The sequence below is a fragment of the Sinohyriopsis cumingii genome, chromosome 14 (assembly GCF_028554795.1).
Source record: "Sinohyriopsis cumingii isolate HCF-2022 chromosome 14, ASM2855479v2, whole genome shotgun sequence".
Lineage (NCBI taxonomy): Eukaryota > Metazoa > Mollusca > Bivalvia > Unionida > Unionidae > Sinohyriopsis > Sinohyriopsis cumingii.
The window spans coordinates 2,242,091-2,249,244 of NC_142974.1; the positions used below are offsets into that span (position 1 = coordinate 2,242,091).

At 35.5% G+C, this 7,154-nt stretch overlaps 1 long non-coding RNA gene across 1 annotated transcript; it reads right to left on the minus strand.

The window, feature by feature from the left end:
* Positions 1–311: 311 nt before the first annotated feature.
* Positions 312–3,126, minus strand: LOC149783093 (uncharacterized). Its single transcript, XR_016413991.1, has 3 exons — positions 3,012–3,126; positions 2,365–2,478; positions 312–545 (listed from the first exon to the last, which is right to left on the minus strand). It is a non-coding gene; the product is annotated as an uncharacterized LOC149783093 (long non-coding RNA).
* Positions 3,127–7,154: the final 4,028 nt, after the last annotated feature.

The window sequence follows — 7,154 nt, forward strand, 5'->3', positions numbered from 1 at the left end:
AGCGATATCTACTCTTGCTTAAATTTGTTGAAATATTTATTACATTCAACAGGGATGTCTACTCTTGCTTTGATTCTATTGGGTCTTATCTACCCCCAAGCTTTGACGTTGTTGTCTAGAATGACAAACTATAAGCCCCTGTTAGCGATTCGATTAAGCAAAACATTTGACACAAGCTAGATTGATTGAATTTTAAAACATATATAAAATTTATCCGAACTGAATGAATGTAACATCTTTGTATGTACCATTGTAAATATTAAATGGAAATCTGATCTTCGCTTGCAAAAAGCATAAAACATGAAGGCATGTAAGGTGGCAATTATTTAATTTCCAACCTAACTCGTACATAGTTCATTCAGTTCTCTCGCCCTGAGCATTTTGTTCAGATGTTAATGAACCGGGATGCATCGTTCGATGTCTTTAACGACCGACTATATCTGAAAAAATTCTGCAGTTGCATCTACCATTATGGCACACCGGGGAGTGTAGGATTCCACCGGTGCATTCACTGATGTCGTTGCAATCTGTGTTTTGTGTACAAGCTGAAATTTAATTAAATAAAATACGTCTGGTTTACCATGACAAAAAAGTTAATCTAATAGTACATGCCACAAATACAGACTATACTTGTAACAAACGATATACGACTCTTACGTAGTATGTAATGAATCTGAATTATTTATTTTTGCAAGTAAAACTGTTCAACACTTCATATGTGGGTCATAAGTAGGGTGATATCTATTACTAAAATGTGGGTCATAAGTAGGGTGATATCTATTTCTATAATGTGAGTCGTAAGTAAGGTTATATCTATTTCTATAATGTGTGTCGTAAGTAGGGTTATGTCTATTTCTATAATGTGTGTCGTAAGTAGGGTTATGTATATTTCTATAATGTGTGTCGTAAGTAGGGTTATGTCTATTTCTATAATGTGGGTCGTAAGTAGGGTTATATATATATTTCTATAATGTGTGTCGTAAGTAGGGTTATGTCTATTTCTATACTGTGTGTCGTAAGTAGGGTTATGTCTATTTCTATAATGTGGGTCGTAAGTAAGGTTATATCTATTTCTATAATGTGTGTCGTAAGTAGGGTTATATATATTTATATTATGTGTGTCGTAAGTAGGGTTATATATATTTATATTGTGTGGGTCTTAAGTAGGATTATATCTACATCTATTAATAATAATTGAATTGCTCTGTGATTGGAATCTACCATATAAATAAATATTTACAATATTACTGTAAACAACAGTGTACTGCTTTAACCCACGAAATGTTTGCAATGTAGAAAACACTGATTTTATTTAAGAAAATTTAATGTATATATATATATATATATATATATATATATATATATATATATATATATATATATAAGCCAGTTATCTGTGGTCAAGAATCACCTAGGGTGTGTTAGCGTTATGACCACAGATACCTTCTCCGGTCAAAAAGCAGCGAATTAGAAACAATGTCTTGCGTGCGTCCGGAGACGTGTACAGTCCGCCAACTTCGTTCATAATGTAAACTGAAGATGAAAATGTTTTTGTCGCATCTGTCCACCATCTTACTTCGCTAAAACCAAACATGTTCCTTATACACACTTTGGACAGAACAAATGGCGTAACTTGACCACAAAGAAAATGGCCAAACGGTGAACAATAGCCAAACTAGAACCCTTTCATGTCAAAACAGTGCGATATTAAAATACAGACCATTTAACATAGGAACTGGTCCTCTCATAAAGTAGTATTGATGTGCACGAGACTAACATTTACGTACCTATTTATATATTAGGACCTAAAACAGCCAGTATAAATATAAGATCTAAATAGAAATTGTCCATTTCAGTCTTCCGATCTCAATGAACCATGATAATGGTCTTGTTGATTACATGCCAAACAGAGAGGTCATTCTCGTCAGCCAGTGAGTGGGTGGGTTTGCAACATAATAAGCCTAATTTTGCATTAAATATATAAACGTGAAAACTTCGTTATATTGATCGAAGCGTTTACGTTGAATTATTTCAGATGACCTTTGAAACATTTACAATGGACTGCAATGCATGTGTACTATTCACCATGGACTGGGGTCCCCGAGTGGCCGAGTTGTCTAAAGCGCTCTTCGTTACGGATCACTGCCATCTCACCTCTGTCTGCGTGGGTTCGAGTCTCAGATTCGGCTAATGTGGATATGTCAGAAAGCTTGCCAGTAGCTTTTCGTGGGTCGGTGGTTCTTTCCGGGGTTTTCCTGGGTTCTTCCTCCACCATTAATACTGGCCGCCAATACTGGCGTTAAACCCTACAACAACAACAACAACAACATGGACTGTAATGAGTGTGTGTTTGAAAGTACTCACAATGGACTGTAATGCATGTGCACTCATGACTGATGCATCCGGCTTGAAGATTATCACCAGAGCAGTGTGTGTGGGTACATCCATGTGGTGACAAGCCACACATCTCCCCAGCCACTGTAAAGAAGCATAAAAATGTAAAGTCCGTAATGTCAATGTCGACTTCATGTATGAATGCAGCCTGAGAGAGAGAGAGAGAGAGAGAGAGAGAGAGAGAGATCAGTGCATGACTTTTATTTCAATGTGGAGTATATTTTCTTACACAACTGTACAATTCTTACCATTTTTGCAATGACGAAACATAAGGAATATTGTTTTATGGGTTTACGACAGCCGCTCACCTTTCCTTTCGTATTATCCGGGTGATTCACGTCTTGGTAACACGTTGTCATGAAATTATCTTTCTTTAGTATGCCATACTGCTGAAAGTCGATTGCTTGAAAATTAATAATTTCGACTTAATTAATTTGCCATAAGGTGGGTTCCACTTCATGCGGTTTACAAAACATAGACCTTAAACAGATATATTGAAAAGTAAAGTTTGTAAGTTGGTAATAAAATGCATGGAGAAGGGTATTTGAATCTTTGCTAAGTGGAATTTAAGATTAGTTCTTAAAAATATAAGGAGTAATCAATCGTTTGATACTGACCTGTTGTTATACAAACAAATACTACCACCAAAACAATCTTCATGATTGTCCCTTGAGATATATGTATGCTTAATGCTGCGTTGCAGAAAGCGTCTATTTATAGGTCAGGTACCAGTGTCGAAGGTTAAGAGCGTGACAATTCCCGAGTCATATCTTAAACGAGTGGGTGTGCTTATTTATTGTATGTCACTAAACAATTCATTAGATATATTAAACTTAAGATTCTCAGGTTTAATGTTTCTTTACAAAATCATTGTCTATTTCAATAGCATATACATTGAATAGACCGTATTTTAATGTAATTTTATCATTTAATAATAATGTTATACATACATCAATTGCTACTACAGCATTTACATTTTCATAAACCTCATTGCATCAATAATTATTTTGCACATGTCAAATTTTCTGGCATTATGATCAAGACTCTAACTCAGGAAACTTGTTTGATTTTTAGTATTTTTAAGTGGATTTTTTAAAAATATTGTTTCATTTTGAACAGAATAGAAAGTTTATTCAGTACTTCAGGTCTCCGGCCCATTTAACATGACATATGAAACAGAGTATAACACAGTGTGCCACATGACTTATGAAACAGAATATAACACAGTGCGCCATATGACATATAAAACAGAATATAACACAGTGCGCCATATGACATACGAAACAGAGTATAACACAGTGTGCCACATGACATGAAACAGAGTATAACACAGTGTGCCATACGACATATCATAAAGAGTATAAGACAGTGTGCCACATGACATATTAATCAGAGTAAAACACAGTGTGCCAGAACAGCAATGTACAATACAAATTGATACTTTCTAACAGCTGGTCTCTTAGTTCAAAAACAAAATAGAACAACTTTGAAATATTTGTAATTGGGTTTATTTTCATAGTGGACATTAAATTTATAGGTTTAAATGTATCCACTGAAGGGTTGATATAATGCATTTCGTCTAGATAGTTCCACTCTAAATCTATCCACTGAAGGGTTGATATAATGTATCTCGTCTAGATATTTCCATCCTAAATGTATCCACTGAAGGGTTGATATAATGTATCTCGTCTAGATATTTCCATCCTAAATGTATCCACTGAAGGGTTGATATAATGTATATCGTCTAGATATTTCCATCCTAAATGTATCCACTGAAGGGTTGATATAATGTATCTCGTCTAGATATTTCCATCCTAAATGTATCCACTGAAGGGTTGATATAATGCATTTCGTCTAGATAGTTCCACTCTAAATCTATCCACTGAAGGGTTGATATAATGTATCTCGTCTAGATATTTCCATCCTAAATGTATCCACTGAAGGGTTGATATAATGTATATCGTCTAGATATTTCCATCCTAAATGTATCCACTGAAGGGTTGATATAATGTATCTCGTCTAGATATTTCCATCCTAAATGTATCCACTGAAGGGTTGATATAATGTATCTCGTCTAGCAGCAGAGAGGGTGAACAGACCATAGAATTCCGACAAACAAATAAAACAAACAAATAAATCATCTCGTAGAAAGGTCCAGATTTTACAAATGAACTTTCCTTGAGATGTTTATTTTTGCAATGACCGATTGTGCTAATAAAACCTCAGTTCGAAATAGTAGCTGAAAAAATAAAGTACTCTACGTGTTTATTTATTTCTTGTTTATTTTTTTGACGACCAACGTTGGTAGGTACCCTCTCTGCTGCTATTAATTTACCACCATACCAAGTTTGATGAATATTTTTCAACGCGTTCTCGCTGTACTTTCTCCTCATCTGTTTCATCTTCATCTGAATCTTCGGAATTTGTTCTATGTTTCAAGTAATATTCAAGTTCTGATGGTGGTTTTTCTATTTTGGGATTTATGTTTTTTCTGTGTTTATAATATATCATCAAACTTCGATATCGATCTCCACCGCAATTTTTACAAATCTGATATAATCCTCTAACGCCGTTGTTACATCCAACACATCTTCGTGGACCAGCATGAGGATTTTTCTTTATAAGATAATTATGTTTCTTGCAATATTCTCCACGGCACCTTTTGTTGCATTTATCTGTTGTTCCTTGACGCAGCCACGCACAGTTGTTCATTATATTAATGATATCTGTTTAATTCAATTTAATTTTATCATCACCCCTGTTACCCAAATATTTTGTCAATACCCACACGATATCTTGTTCTTGGATCATGTAAATTTATTGTTATAAATCCATGCGGGGTAGCTTGCGCTCGTGAGAAGAAATTTTTGAATTTAATTATATCCATGTCACCACCACACCAAGTTTGATGAATATTTCGCAACGTGTGTGTGTCTACGCCATTAAACACAACTAAAATGTTGCAGTTGTCTCTGATCACCTTCGGAATTTGTGTATATCGTTGAGTAACATAGATCACGTCTGTATTTTTATGTCTCCCTCGGGAAAATATTCTGGCTGGATTTGATTGTTTATCTAGCATCACATCGTCGTATACAACTAAATTATTAATAAATCCGTCTATGGAATCTACGGATGGTGCTTCATCAATATCGGTTATAAACTCTATAACATCATTATCCTCATCCAGTAATCGCGCGTTTTCATTGAAATCTTTAAGTACATCATAACATCGTTGATCATCAACGGATGGTGCTACTAAATATAATTTATCCCATTTCAACCATCTCATTATCAGATTAAGTAATAATTGCGTCTTACCCGATCCAGATGGTCCTATGATAATCATTCTGATGGAGTTCGGTAGCACAGGATGATGCTTAACTGGCTCTCGCTGCCGAGTTGCTGAGAAATCAATTATATCCATATATATTATAACATGAATTTATATTGTTTACGTTGTAGAGTTAAAACTCCAACTACTGATTTAGCCACGGTTATAACAAAAAATAAAAAAATAGCGTATGGTGGAAAATGTTCTGTATGCGGTAGAAAGAAATTTTCGTTTTTACCTAATAAGCGCGGTGGTGATATTGCTAATTTGATGTCAAAGTTTCCAGGTGCTCCATGGGCTAAATACAGCGGAGAAAAACATCTACCAGGATATAATTATTGCGGTCCTGGTACCAGACTCGATATCAGGCTCGATGATCAAGATCAACCAAAACCAGGCGAGGAACCAATAAACGCTATTGATCGAGCTTGTCATGCTCATGATGTAGCTTATAAAAGTCAAAATCTACAAGATAGGCATATTGCAGATGTAAAATTAATTAATTCATTAAATTCTATAAAAAATAAAAATATTAGAGAATCATTAGCTAATTGGTTAGTAAGATCCTCGATGAAAGGTAAATTAGCGATTGGGGCTGGTAATTAATAATGGAATCAATTTATTATTCACCGAGAGGATACTGGAGAGGCAAAGCAGCAATTGGTAAACTCGCTGATGCAGCATCGGTTAAACATTCTACTGCTAAAACGTGGTTATCTAAACAAGCAATATGGCAAATTTATCTACCACGTCCTAAACACATTCAGTACTCGTATTTCGATGTCAGTGTTCCTAATGAAGTTCATCAAGCTGATATTCTGTTTTTACCGCATGATACTGTACGTGGAAAAACGTACAAATACGCGCTAACCGTAGTTGATGTTGCAAGTAGATATAAAGAAGCAGAGCCGCTATCGGCGAAAACATCATCTGAAGTAGCCGATGCGTTTGAACGAATTTATCAACGAGGACTCGGACCACAAGGTGGTCTACGATGGCCACAGCTACTACAGGTTGATCCTGGTAAGGAATTTCTTGGTCCAGTATCATCGTTGATGAAACAACATAATACCAAAATACGACGAGGTCATACTGCAATTCACCGTGATCAAGCAATTGTTGAGCGATTTAATCGAACACTTGCTGAACGGTTATTTGGATATCAATACGCGAGGGAATTTATTCAGGATAAGAGATCTCGTGAATGGGTTGCAAGATTACCAATCGTGATAGCTGCATTAAATAATGAAATCACACGAACAACCAACATGAAACCCATTAGCGCGGTCACAAAAAAAAATATACCAACACAACGGAAAGATGCTGGAAAACAAAAAATATTAGGTGATGTCACAGTCAGATATTTATATGAGCCTGGTGAACTTGAAGGTGGTAAAGCGAGAGCGACTGATCCTATTTGGAGTGT